This window comes from Somniosus microcephalus, chromosome 11 (assembly GCF_052327205.1).
Source record: "Somniosus microcephalus isolate GS21.2 chromosome 11, FLI_Smic_1.0, whole genome shotgun sequence".
Taxonomy (NCBI): domain Eukaryota; kingdom Metazoa; phylum Chordata; class Chondrichthyes; order Squaliformes; family Somniosidae; genus Somniosus; species Somniosus microcephalus.
The window spans coordinates 86,319,518-86,333,240 of record NC_140997.1 but is presented as its reverse complement, the minus strand read 5'-3'; the positions used below and the strand labels follow the sequence as shown (position 1 = coordinate 86,333,240).

At 46.6% G+C, this 13,723-nt stretch overlaps 1 long non-coding RNA gene across 1 annotated transcript in view; it reads left to right on the top strand.

The window, feature by feature from the left end:
* LOC147110694 (uncharacterized) overlaps positions 1-11,709 on the top strand; it is a 251,306-nt gene extending 239,597 nt beyond the window's left edge. The window contains exon 3 of the long non-coding RNA XR_015080101.1: positions 10,489-11,709. This is a non-coding gene — a long non-coding RNA (uncharacterized LOC147110694). The remainder of the gene's footprint in view (positions 1-10,488) is intronic.
* The last annotated feature ends 2,014 nt before the right edge of the window (positions 11,710-13,723 follow it).

Genomic DNA, 13,723 nt, shown 5'->3' with positions numbered 1-13,723 from the left:
TCTGTTCGGTAGTCGCGGGCCAAGACTGGTTGCCCTACATTGAAGCTCCTTGTTGGCTTCTCATGGATGTGCTGGAATTGCTTACTCTCAACATCTCTTCGTACGTTTGGTCTGAGCAAATCCAGGCGAGATCTTAACCTTCGGTTAAAGAACATCATGGCTGGGGCCTGGTTGGTGACTGCATGTGTCGCATTCCGGTAGGCGAACAGGAAATTGTCCACCTTGTGCTGCAGCGGAATGTTGTCATTGTACATAGCCTTTATTGCCTTCTTAAAGGTTTGTACGAACCTCTCAGCCAATCCATTTGTGGCTGGATGATACGGGGCGGATGTGTAATGCCTTACCCCATTCCTTTTCATAAATCTCCGGAACTCTTCGGACACAAACTGTGGTCCGTTGTCGGAGCAAATTTGTTCTGGCAAGCCATTCCTGGCAAAAATGGTCCGTAGCACTGCAATAGTTTTCTCCGTGGTGGTGGAGGACATTTTGATGACCTCAGGCCATTTCGAGTGCGCATCCATGGCTATTAAAAACATTGAGTCCATGAATGGACCAGCAAAATCAATATGCACCCATTGCCATGGAGATGAGGGTCACTCCCATGGGTGTAGAGGGGCCTGTGGTGGTGCATTTTGGACTTTCTGGCATCCTGAGCAGCTCTTGGTCAGGTCCTCGATTTGTTTATCGATTCCCGGCCACCACACATAAGCCCTGGCTAGGCTTTTCATTTTTACCCCTCCCAGATGACCCTCATGAAGCTCATTGAGCACTCTCTCCCTTAACTTGGGTGGAATTACCACTCGGGATCCACACATCAAGGTCCCCCGGCACACTGACAGCTGTTCTCTCCTTGTCGAGAATGCTGGCAACAGTGAGTCGCCATGTGCTGGCCATCCCTTCACTGTCAAATCATATGCCCGAGACAGTGTCGGGTCATTTCGGGTTTCCTTTTCGATACAAGCATTAGTTACCGGTAGGCATTCAACTATAGTCGAATGGAATATTTAGACAGGATCCACTGCTGGTGCTTCCTCCGCAGTAGGCAGTGGCAGGCGTGATAGCCCATCAGCATTTCCATGCTGTTTCGTGCCCTTATATTCAATCTCATAGTGGTGCGCCCCTAGAAAAAGTGACCATCTTTGTAGTCATTGCGCAGTCATCACCGGAACGCCCTTCTTCGGATTAAAAATGGAGACAAGAGGCTGGTGATCAGTCAGCAAGGTGAATTTCTGCCCGTGCAGATAGTGATTGAACTTTTTCACTCCCCACACTAGGCTGAGGGCCTCCCTGTCAATCTGGGCGTAGTTACGCTCGGCTGAGGTTAGTGATCGTGACGCAAAGGCTATTGGCCTCTCTGAGCCGTCCGAGAATTTGTGCGACAGCACCGCTCCAATGCCGTAGGGTGACGCATCACATGCTAACCGAATTGGTAATGCTGGGTTGTAATGGGCCAATACCTCTTTCGATGTGATTAGTGTTTTGCTCTTCTGGAAAGCTCGTCTACATTCGTCACTCCACTTCCATGGCACCCCAGTTTGCAGTAAGGTGTTCAGTGGGTGTAGTATTGTAGACAAATTAGGCGAGAACTTATGGTAGTAGTTTACCAGCCCGAGGAATGACCTCAGTTATGACACATTTTCCGGTGCTGGAGCCTTGACTACTGCCTCAATCTTCTCTGGGGACTTATGTAACCCCTCTTTATCGATAATGTGGCCACAATACGAGATCTGTTTTCTAAAAAACTCGCATTTGGGGCGGTTAGCTCGGAGCCCATATCCCTGCAATCTAGTGAGCACCTGCTCCAGGTTGGCAAGGTGATCACTGTCATTTTCGCCCGTGACCAGGTTGTCGTCCAAATAACACTGGGTCCCTGGGATCCCTTGCAGGACTTGTTCCATTGCCCTCTGCCAAATAGCTGGAGCTGATGCTACCCCGAATACCAGCCGGTTGTATTGGTAGAGACCTTTATGGGTGTTGATTGTGAGGTATTTTTTTGATGCTTCTTCTACCTCCATTTGCAGATACGCCTGGGCCAGATCAATCTTAGTGAAGCGTTTCCCTCCAGATAGCGAGGCGAAAATATCTTCAATCCGCGGAAGTGGATATTGTACGGTGTGAAGGAACGGGTTCACTGTTACTCTAAAGTCCCCACAGATGCGAACCTTCCTTGGTTCCCCAGGCGTGCTGCTCAACGACTTTTTCATCACAGGGACGATGGGTATAGCCCACTCGCTCCAGTCTACCTTGGACAGTACACCTGAACGTTCCAGACTCTCCAGCTCTGCTTCGGCGGCTGGGCGGATCGCATAAGGTACCGTTCTGGCCTTAAAAAATTTTGGGCTTGCGTTTTCTTCAATTTTAATCGTCGCTGTCATGCCTTTTAGTGTTCCGAGTCCTTGCTGGAACACTTCTTTCGCGTCAGTTAGGATCTTTGACAGTCGCCCATGTTAAGTATGTGTATTGTATTGAACAATTAACACAAAGACTTAAACGTATAACTCAAACAGGTCTTTACTGGTTGGAGGTAGGGACTATACTGAATACAAGATTACTGCACAGTGCTTATATACCGGTGTGTTCACCCCCGGTATTACGTCTACAGCAGCCTGAGAAAGTAGTACATCTCTTAAGGTGGAACAGGCTTAAGCTCTCTTAAGGTGGAACAGGTTACATACACAACACTCCTCCCTTCTTAGCTTTATAGTCATCCCCCCCATTTAACATAACGTAATAACATATATACATATATAACTTCATGTTTAACGTAACATATCACAGATTCAGTCTCTGCGGAAAACAGTTCACAGATTCAATCTCTACGAACAGTTGCAACATACTCTTAGTGGGAACAGTTTACAGGTTCAGTCTCTGTGGGAACAGTTCGTAAATTCAGTCTCTGATCTTAATTCGTTCCAGACAGCATCTTTTCGTAGTGTTCGGCCGGAGGTAGTAGAAGTAACAATATTTTAAACAATTATTATTTTCGGCCTCTTCTTTTTCTTTTCTGCCTTTTTACAACTCTTGTCGTTCCCATCTTCTCGGCGGACAGCTGTAATGCTACCAACTCTCTATGTTCTTTAGACCTTAAGTGCTTCCTCCGGATTTCAGCACTTTGGGAGTTTCCATCACAATTTGGGCATACCACACCCTCGTAGTATTCACTATCACTCAACAGGTCGAGAGGCCCTTCTACTTCTTCCTTACCCAACTGGACGCTATCCGACTGCTGTTCCTTCTCTATCTCTCTTACTTCCCGTAGTAGAGCCACCTTCTTCCGATGTTCCGTAGACTTTTGGTGCTCCTCCATGATTTCTGCACTTTGGGGGTCGAAGTTACAAGCTGGGCAGGACAGGACATCGTAATATTCGGAGTCGTCCGACTGGTCATGGTAATATTCGGTGTCGTCCTGAGCTAGGCCAGCGAGAGGGTCGTCTATTTCCTCCATACCCAGCTGGACGTTAGCCAGCTCTTGTTCCAAATCCAGACATCTTTCCTGAAGAGACTTCTTCATGTGTACCTCTGCATCCAGCTTTTTCTGGGCTTTCAGCAAGTCGTTTACTAGTGACCTCATTTGTGATTTTAATACTTCAACTTCCTTTGGAGATTGATTGCTCGGACTATGCAGTCCCTCTACCGGAGCAGCTGTTTCAGCGGTCTGTTGTTCTACATTGACGTGAGTCAGCGTACTTTTGGCATCCAATGGCTGCTCTGTTGCAGTCGTTTCAGTCTGTGTCGTCACATCAGCCATCTCAATGACTTTTGAGAGCTCCGAACCCTTTTCCTTTGAAGATCGCAGCTCGTGTTCAAGTTTTTCCCATTTCAGAGTCTTGTCCCTCAGCATATGAAGGAGTTGGCTGACCGTTAACTCTTCTGACACCAGATTATGGCACGCACCTTCAGAACCTGAATCAGCTTTGATTCGTTCGGCCTCCTCGCGCAGATGGTTGGTGTGCTCCTGCTCCATTTTCTCCATCAGTTGCTTCTGTTGACTTTCCAGATTCTCCCACTCTGTAACAAAGAACTTTTTTATTTCATTCATCTCTTGCTCAAAACGGCGAATCATTTGTTCTAATTGCTGTTGTAGTTTGAAATGGAGTTGAGTTCGAGCCCAGTGTCCCTCAAAAATGTGCATATCAGTAGACTTGACAGACTCAGAATTCTCTGTTAAACTATGTTGTTGTTGCTCAGTGGAATTCTGTGCTGAAACTTTGTCTTTTGCACATGGGTTGGTCTTACCATCATCAGTTCTAGAGTCTGGGCTGATTATCTGCACCGAGTTCTCACTCTTTATGGCTTTTAGCGAATGCCAGTCCATATTTATGTTTCTAAACCACTCCCGGCCTAGTAGTGGTGGACCTCCCTCCGGTAGCACATATAAGTCCATTATTTGACTTCCTTCGCCCTTGTTGGCCACTGCAACCTTTATTGTCCCGATGGGGTACACTCTCTGCCCCGTGTAGGTTGTCAATATAATCTCCGTATCCTGTAGGGGAATATGTTGGAATAACCTTCTGTAATCTTTCTTATTCATGACCGACAATGCCGATCCAGTGTCCAATTCCATTTTTACTTGGACTCCTTCTATCTGAAGAGTAACCCAAATTGTCTGGAGGTCTGCACCCTTACCAGCATTGAGTACCCTTAAGCTAGCCAGTTCAATACTGCTTGCGTCTGAATCGGACTCCTGTTCGGCCACCTTGTGTACCTTTGCGTATTTCCCTTGCGGTGACTTCTTGTTGCTGGTCTTCTTCCCTGACCTGCATACTCTAGCTATATGTCCAAGCCTACCACAAGTTCTACATTCTTGGTTTTTAAACCAACACTGGTTCTGATCATGCGTTGTCTTTCCACAACGATAACATTTAACAGAACTCACACCCAATTTGTGTGCACTGAGCTCCAGTGACCGTAGCTGCATTACTGCCGTGCCTCTCGCTGCGGCTTCGTGTGCTGCTGCCATAGTGACCGCCTTCTCAAGCGTCAGCTCATTCTCCTCGAGCAGTCGCTTTTGTGTATCCTGTTTAAATAAACCACACACAAATTTGTCTCGTAGTGCATCTGTCAGTCCCGTTCGAAACTGGCAATATTTCGCTAATTTACGCAATTCCAGCAAATATTCAGCATTGCTTTCATGCTGTAGCTGCCTTCTGTCGTAAAATTTAAATCGTTCCGCTAGCATCAGCGGCGTGGGGTTTAGATGATCTTTCAGGACAGTAACAATCTCATCGAACGTCTTATCCGCTGGTTCATCTGGTGATAACAGGTGTTTCAATTGCCCGTATGTCTTCGCACCCATTAAATTTAATAATGTTAGTGCTTTATCAGCCTCACGAATTTTATTGGCCTTACAATAATTTTTAACTCGTTCAACATATATGGCCCAATCTTCGATGTCACTATCAAAGTTGCTAATATTCCCGTGTTTAGGCATTGTAGTACTTTATCAGATTTGCAATTTCTCAGATTTTTTTTTTTTTTACTGCTATCCAAGATGGCGGCTTCCCGCTCTTGCCGTCGTCCTCCGCCCACAAAATGGCGGTTTTCCCACGCTTGGCGGTCTTCACCCGTCCCCCGACGCCGTCTCCCTTCAGCCCCGAGTGCGGCCCTTATCTCCGCCGCGATCGATTGCCCGCGGCTCTCGCACCTTGAGCTTCTGCAGCCGCCGCGCCTTTCAGCCCGAGTGCGGCCCTTATCAGGGATTTCGATCGATGGCCCGGCTGCGCCTCGCACTTGAAAGCGGCCCGGCCCTTATCAGCGGATGCGATCGATGGCCTGGCTGCGCCCCTCACTTCAAAGCGGCCCGGCCCTTATCTGCCAATCGCTATCGCCCTGTACCTCTCTCTTCCCCAGTCCTGTCTTCTACTCCGGTTCACAAGCTGATGGAGGCTTCAGGGTCCTAATGCCTGTCGCTTCCAGTGGGGTGGTGAGTGGTGAGGTTTGAAACCTCTCTTCAACCGCCGTGGAATAACTGCCGCAGGGTAAGAACCTGACTCGTCGCCAGTGTTAAGTATGTGTATTGTATTGAACAATTAACACAAAGACTTAAACGTATAACTCAAACAGGTCTTTACTGGTTGGAGGTAGGGACTATACTGAATACAAGATTACTGCACAGTGCTTATATACCGGTGTGTTCACCCCCGGTATTACGTCTACAGCAGCCTGAGAAAGTAGTACATCTCTTAAGGTGGAACAGGCTTAAGCTCTTTTAAGGTGGAATAGGTTACATACACAACAGCCCAGGTGTGACATCGTCATCCTTTTTGTCAGCCACAGTCAGTGCCTGTATGGAATGCCAATCCAGTTGTATTTTCCGGATCCATTCACGTCCCAGTAATGGTGGTCCTCCATCTTGCAATACATACAGGTCTAGTTTTGGTGTTTCCTTACCGTTATATATAACAGTCACCCTTATTTTTCCTTTGGGGTAGACTTTTTGCCCTGTGTACGTCTTCAAAATAATTTTTGTGTCTCTCAAGGGTATGTGTGAGAATAGCCGCTTGTAGTCCCATCGGTTTATGACTGTTAGGGCTGATCCTGTGTCCAATTCCATCTTTACCTGGACTCCTGCTATCTTGAGAGTGACCCAAATGGTTCGGTGATCCTCCGTTGTGATCACATTATGTAGTTTCAGACAACTCAGTTCCCTGCTTTCGGAGTCGTTATCACTCTTTTGTTCGTCTGAACTATTCTCCGTCATCTTATGTACCTTCTTGTACTTTTCTTTGGTAGGTTTCTTATTGCTGGTTTTCTTTCCCGACCTGCAGACTCGTGCTATGTGTCCTACTTTTCCACACTGTCTGCACACTTTGTCTTTGAACCAGCAATCATTCTGGTCGTGTGTTGTTCTGCCGCAGCGATAGCACTTCTCTGTTCCATATGACATTTCGTTTGTGCCATATTCTTGCGGTCTCTGTTGTATCTCTGCAGCGCCCCGTGCTGCTGCTTCATATGATACCGCAATGCTGAAAGCCTTTTCCAGCATAAGGTCCTTTTCAGATAAAAGCCATTTCTGGGTTCCTTCACTTTGAAGCCCACACACAAACTTGTCCCTTAAGGTATCTGGCAGTCCCGCTCCAAACTGGCAGTGTTTCGATAGTTTGCGCAGTTCTGTTAAATATTCAGCATTGCTTTCATCCTTATGCTGGTTCCGTTTGTGAAACTTGAATCTTTCTGCTATCAGCAGCGGTGTGGGGTTCAAATGTTCCTGTAGTATCGTTACTATGTCTTCAAAACTCTTTTCCATTGGCTTCGTTGGGGTTACTAGATTTCGTAATAAACCATACATCTTTGCACCCATTAAATTTAACAATACCGACGCTTTCTTGTCATCTGACACCTCATTTGCCTTGCAGTACACCTCTATTCGTTCGACATATGTAGTCCAATCTTCGACTTCATTGTCAAATGCGGTGATACTGCCACTCTTCGGCATTTTGGGTGTGGTTTAAAATGGCGTCTCCCAATGGCTTAAAATGGTGTCTCCCGCGCTTTCCTTCCTCCCCCGCTGCTGCCAACGCCGCTCCAGGCAGTTCTCGTGGCAATGGCGGTGCCCTGTAGGTTTCGCGTGCTTCTCCTGCGCTGCTGCCAACGCCGCTCTCGGCGGTCCTCGTGGCAATGGCGGCGCCTCGCGGGTTTCTGCGCTTCTCTCTCTCCCTCTCTTCGACGCTGCTTGGCCCCTGAACACCGGCTGCACCCTGTGCGCTCTGCCCTCTCTCTCTCTCCCCCGTCAACGCTGCTCGGCCCTTTGCTGTGCCGCTCGGTCGGGCTCTAGCCCGCCGCTGTCCAGGAAGGGTCTGCGCACTACCTGTTGCCAGCCCGTTTCGCTGGACCACCTCGACTGGAAAGCCAAGCCTGGCTCTCGACAGCCTCCCCCACAATTCTCGAGTCTCTGCTGGATGACTGGGCAGTTGCCCGTGGTCGACGCCCGAGTCTCTGGCCTTGACCTCCAATCCACTGATCTCCAGGAATGAATCCCCGGGAGGTGATGCAGAGTTGCAGGTAGGTTCGAACTTGCCTTGTCGCCAATGTTGTGTCCATGTATAATAAGACACAGACTGCAGGAGAACGGTACAACAGGTGTTTACTCAACGTGGCTCACACTGAACTGAACTGTACAGATTACTACTCAGTGCTATATACAGGTGTGGTCACTGCCGGCACTGCAGTATACATGAGCTGTAAAAGATAGTTCCCCCCTTAAAGGTATATACATTACAGTAACAGCTACTTCCTTAGCATCAATTGTCAGCTCCTAAACCTGGTTCATTAACTGTTGATATATCTGCGATGTGAGTTTGTAGAGGAAGCTTCTCACTCTTTGGAATAGTTCCTGTGTTTTTTGTATCCTAGAATTGTCAAGAACTCCTCCTCGCTCACTTAGTTACTGCCATCCAAAATCTGCATAGTATGGTGTGAAGTCACTCTTAACTTTTCCACTAGGTGTCAGCATCTTCTGTGACCTGCCATTGCACATCTTGAAGGTTAAAAAGTGTGATATAAATGCAAGTTATTCTGTATCACTGCTTTGATCTCTCTTGGGACTTTGGAAATATTCCATTAGCTGTTCATTCTCTGGCATCCTCCCCCAATATTTCAGCTATTGTATGTGGAATTTGGGAATCCTGCTATTTCCAGTCTTACAGGTGGCACAGCCACGATTTTCAGGTTTGCAACTGATTTATCCACCAGCTTAATATCTGCACAGGTATAAAAAGAAAACAACTGCAAGTACTGGAAATCTAAAATGAGTGACAGTAAATACTGGAACTACTCAGCAGGTCCATCAGCTGAAGGGGTCCAACAAATCATAGAATCGTTGATTATTCCAGCACAGAAACACACCATTCAGTCCATCAAATCGGTCCATCTATTCTAATCCCACGCTCCAGTTTTCTCCCCGTACCCTTTTATATTCTTCTTTTCCACTGCTGTACAACAACAACTTGTATTTATATAGCACCTTTAACGTAGTAAAACGTCCCAAGGCGCTGCACAGGAGTATTATAAGACAAAGAATTTGACACTGAGCTACATAAGCAGAAATTAGGGCAGGTGACGAAAAGTTTGGTCAAAGAGGTAGGTTTTAAGAAGCGTCTTAAAGAAGGAAATAGAGGTAGCGAGGCGGAGAGGTTTAGGCAGGGATTTCCAGAGCTTAGGGCCTAGGCAACAGAAGGCACAGCCACCAATGGTTGAGCGATTATAATCAGGGATGCTCAAGAGGGCAGAATTAGAGGAGCGCAGATATCTCGGGGGGCGGGGGGGGCGGGGGTTGTGGGGCTGAAGGAGATTACAGGGACAGGGAGGGACGAGGCCATGGAGGGATTTCAGAACAAGGATGAGAATTTTGGAATCAAGGCGTTGCTTAACCGGAGCCAATGTAGGTCAGCGAGCACAGGACTTGGCACGAGTTAGGACACGGGCAGCCGTGTTTCGGATCACCTCAAGTTTACGTACAAGCAACAGTTTGTAGCTGACAATTTCACACTCTAACCACCCTCTATGTAAAAAATTCTTGTTATGACCACTTGTTACTGTCTTGCCAACCAGTACAAACAATAGGCAGAAACAGGGCAGGCAGTTAAAATCACCCATGGGACTCACTTGCTGACATTCCACAGTGATTTCTACAGGTTCCGATTTTAATCTTCTCAGAGAGGGACACCTGCCAGTAACTGTGGGCTTGAACGGGGAAGTGCTTGTGGCATTCCCACAGGTCCACTAGGCATGAAGAAGAGTTGTGGCCAGGAGGCTCAAAAAGATAAGGCATTTTACTTTTTCTGACCTTCCTTGTGGGGCAGGAGGAGCAGGAGTAGTATCCTATTCCTATGGGGTATTTATTTCTGTTAAGATGAACTTTGTGTTCCATCAAGTGAGGGAACCAAACACTACACATTTGGATCAAGCACTCAGATAGATGCAGAGTACAGTTCCCTTTGTGCTGCTGCAACACTATGGGAGTAATTTTAACCTAACATACCTGGCAGAGAACTGACAGGATTGGACTGGCTGCTTGTTTTACACCCAATTTTACCTTCAATTGACTTCAATAGAAAATAAAATTGGGCTTGGTAGTAAACGGCGCCCGATTTGATCCCATCATCTTTGCGTTGGGCGGGTTAGGTTACAATTACTCCCAACATCTTGCCCCCAATCTCAGAAGAGCACCCCTGCATCAATCTGATGTTTCTGTTTTCTCAACTAACCATCCTGTGGCTTTTCTAAGTGAAATTATTAAATTAACACCAATTATTGACAAATTAGAGGCAGCTTTGCTCGCTTGCACCCATGCACCCGAGAAACTGCACTGAAGGACCCTTAGTCACCAGACAGAGGAGATCTTCATTTTATCTGGATGAACCAGTTGTTCTATGCACTTTTACCTAACATTTAAAAAGCTTTCACTGGCTAACTGTTATAAATAATGTATATTTTCTATTTCAATGGAGTTCTCAACTGATATTTGTTTTTTTCCCCTTGTTATCTCAGCAGAAGAGGCCTGGAGAAGGGAGGATGATGGGGATGAAGCCCCTGAAGAAACAAATGCCCAGTGGAGCTCGGGAACTGCAGTCAACGAGTGTTCCTTCACGTACTTCAGATCCAGATCCTTCTATATGAGGAAGAGTATTTCAGTGGATGAGCATCTGGGCTGGTTGGAGTATTCGCAAGATCCTTCAGAGAGCAAAATGGAGAAAGTGAAGGTCAACCTCAGAAGAAAATTTGTGAGTAAAATGTCTTTTGATTTGTTGCTGTGGGTTAAAGCATCTTTCACAACACAAGCTTGGTGAACAGAGGTAAAAAGTGATGGTTGAAAGACTGCTGAAAGGAGTAGGCTGCAGAGACAAGTGCCTTCCAATTGTTGGTGGGATTGGAAATAAAGAGGAGTAGCAAACATCCGATTGGCAAACACTGGAATGGGTGGAGTGTCTGTGCCAGTATACATGGGCAGAAAAGAAGGAAAGGAGTTATATGTTAAAATGCTAAAATACCAAAGGTTAGCAGTGATTGGAATAGGCTGTACAGCCATACTAAATGAGCTGAAAGTTGCAGTAAGTGTGCTTGCCAATGGGAAAACCTATTTTTTTTTAAATTCTCTTCAGGAAATTAAGAATACATATGACTGAACAAATGAGCAGTTTTTGTTGCAATACAGTTCACATTTGACCTGCGAATTTGTGGTATTGTTGGAATCAATCCAGCTTAGATGTTGTACTGTGACGATAAGAGATGTTCAGTGTAACATTTCTAAATTATGTATTTAGGGGCTTGATTGCAATTTGTGCTTCACTTTTTGAGTTATGTCACATTTTGTTCATTTTCTGAACAGCACTGTATGTTGTAGAGATATTGTATACTGAGTTATGAATACTTAGGAAACATTATACATTGTGGGGGGATTCTGATATTCTGCAGGTAGGGGGCTGTTGATCCACCTGTTCACCATGCTCATTGCATTCCCTTGAGCAAGCATTCCCCTCCAAAATCAACAAAGGAATCAACCTGCAGACCATTGGCCCTTCCTAACACAAAAATGGCTCTTTACTACTCTACCCCTGCAATGTCAGCCCCCTTACTGCAGATAGTTTGGGTGCCTCCTAGTGTGCACGCTTAACCTATGTACCTTAAAACCGCTTCAAACTGAAATAATTATGAATGATAAAAAAAATCTGTTGAGACTTGTGTGTTGATCAATGACTATTGCTACATTAAGATGCAATCAGTTGATTTAACATTTATTTATATACTTGTACTAGAGGCACTATTGATTTTTCAGATAGCTAAAGGAGTGATATCCTGAGCCAGGAGGCAACTATGCATGTTTTCCGTTAATTCAGAAGCAATGTACTTCATGTTCCATCAAAAGCAATGATACATCACCTCCTGCAGTATCGCATGTGTGAAGGATACATCACTCTCTCATTAATTGTGGTATTCCAAGTGTGAGGGATATATCACTTCTTGCTCTCCAGACGATTCTGTGTGTGAGGAATACATCATCATCACTCCCTGTGGTATTTTGTGTGTGAGAAATGCCATTTGCTGTAGTACACCATGAATTAGCGATAAGTTGCAATGGAAGCAAAGCTCCATCTCACTTAAACTACAAACTTATGTATTATATCTTTCTCATATGAAGTGTTTTACCTAGGCCAGTGACAATTGAGAATCTCACTCAGAGAGGCCACAGGAAGGCTGGTGTGGGAAATCGATAAAATGTCATGCTGATCCAGTGGGGTGGATACCCTTCTGAGGCTGAGGCACATTGTTGAGCCAGAGTAAAGGGAGCTTTACCCTGTATCTAACCCGTGCTGTACCTGCCCCGGGAGTGTTTGATGGGACAGTGTAGAGGGAGCTTTACTCTATCTAACCCGTGCTGTACCTGCCCCGGGAGTGTTTGATGGGACAGTGTAGAGGTAGCTTTACCCTGTATCTAACCTGTGCTGTACCTGCCCTAGGAGTGTTTGATGGGACAGTGTAGAGGGAGCTTTACTCTGTATCTAACCCATGCTGTACCTGCCCCGGGAGTGTTTGATGGGACAGTGTAGAGGGAGCTTTACCCTGTATCTAACCCGTGCTGTACCTGCCCCGGGAGTGTTTGATGGGACAGTGTAGAGGGAGCTTTACCCTGTATCTAACCCGTGCTGTACCTGCCCCGGGAGTGTTTGATGGGACAGTGTAGAGGGAGCTTTACCCTGTATCTAACCCGTGCTGTACCTACCCTGGGAGTGTTTGATGGGACAGTGTAGAGGGAGCTTTACTCTGTATCTAACCCGTGCTGTACCTGCCCCGGGAGTGTTTGATGGGACAGTGTAGAGGGAGCTTTACCCTGTATCTAACCTGTGCTGTACCTGCCCTAGGAGTGTTTGATGGGACAGTGTAGAGGGAGCTTTACTCTGTATCTAACCTGTGCTGTACCTGCCCTGGGAATGTTTGATGGGACAGTGTAGAGGGAGCTTTACCCTGTATCTAACCTGTGCTGTACCTGCCCTAGGAGTGTTTGATGGGACAGTGTAGAGGGAGCTTTACCCTGTATCTAACCTGTGCTGCACCTGCCCTGGGAGTGTTTGATGGGACAGTGTAGAGGGAGCTTTACTCTGTATCTAACCCGTGCTGTACCTGCCCTAGGAGTGTTTGATGGGACAGTGTAGAGGGAACTTTACCCTGTATCTAACCTGTGCTGTACCTGCCCTGGGAGTGTTTGATGGGACAGTGTAGAGGGAGCTTTACTCTGTATCTAACCCCTGCTGTACCTGCCCTGGGAGTGTTTGATGGAACAGTGTAGAGCGAGCTTCAGTCTGTTTCTAACCCACGCTGTATCTGCCCTGGGAGTGTTAGATGGGATATTGTAGAGTGGGTTTTACTTTGTTTCTAATCCATTGGTATTCTGCAGCAAGTGACTCAGATCCTAACTCCTCAAAGCCTTTCCACCATCTACAAGGCACAAGTCAGGAGTGTGAAGGAATACTCTCCACTTGCCTGGATGAGTGCACCTCCAACAACACTCAAGAAGCATGACAGCATCCAGGACAAAGCAGCCCACTCGATTGGCACCCCATCCACCACCTTCAACATTCACTCCCTCCACCACCAGCACACCGTGGCTGCAGTGTGTACCATCTACAAGATTGCACTGCAGCAACTTGCCATGGCTTCTTCGACAGCACCTCCCAAACCCACAACCTCTACCACCTAGAAGCACAAGGGCAGCAGGCGCATGGGAATA